Genomic DNA, 708 nt, shown 5'->3' with positions numbered 1-708 from the left:
ACCTCTGCTTGTAATCCCAGAACTAATCTGGGGAAGGAAGCCAAATTCAAGCCCAGCAACTCAGGAAGACACTGGAGATGTGGCTTGGTGCAAAGTATGAACCAATAAAAGAACAATAGAGACCCAGATTTTCTCTTTTCTGTCTAATAAAAATAATAATAATAATAATATATAATAATAATAATAAGCACTATATATAATATAGTGCTGGGTACCTGCTTGTAATCCCAGAACTAATCTGGGGAAGGAAGCCAAATTCAAGCCCAGCAACTCAGGAAGACACTGGAGATGTGGCTTGGTGCAAAGTATGAACCAATAAAAGAACAATAGAGACCCAGATTTTCTTTCTTTTCTGTCTTTGCTATCCTGAACTTTTACTATGGCAAGCAAGCCTGGGTGCAGACTTTTTGGTATTCACCCTGCCTGGTGTTTTTAGAGCATCCGGGATTTGTGGTTTGCCTGATGGTGTTTGGGAGAAAATCTGTCACCCACATAGTGCATCTGTTCATTCTCTCGTCTGGTGCTGCATTATGAGTGCGACACCATTTGTAGTTGTCCTGGTTATTGGGTATTGTATTTTTGGTTTTGCCATTTGGGAACTGAACCCAGGACTTTCTGAGTGCTAAACATGGAGATTTGCCACTAAGATTCTCTCTTCAGCCATGTGCAGTGTTCTAATAAGCCCATCAAAGGCATTCTTTATATATT

The sequence above is a fragment of the Fukomys damarensis genome, unplaced genomic scaffold (assembly GCF_012274545.1).
Source record: "Fukomys damarensis isolate Sample0158 unplaced genomic scaffold, DMR_v1.0_HiC HiC_scaffold_34, whole genome shotgun sequence".
Taxonomy (NCBI): Eukaryota; Metazoa; Chordata; class Mammalia; order Rodentia; family Bathyergidae; genus Fukomys; species Fukomys damarensis.
Note: the sequence above shows the minus strand (reverse complement) of the source record.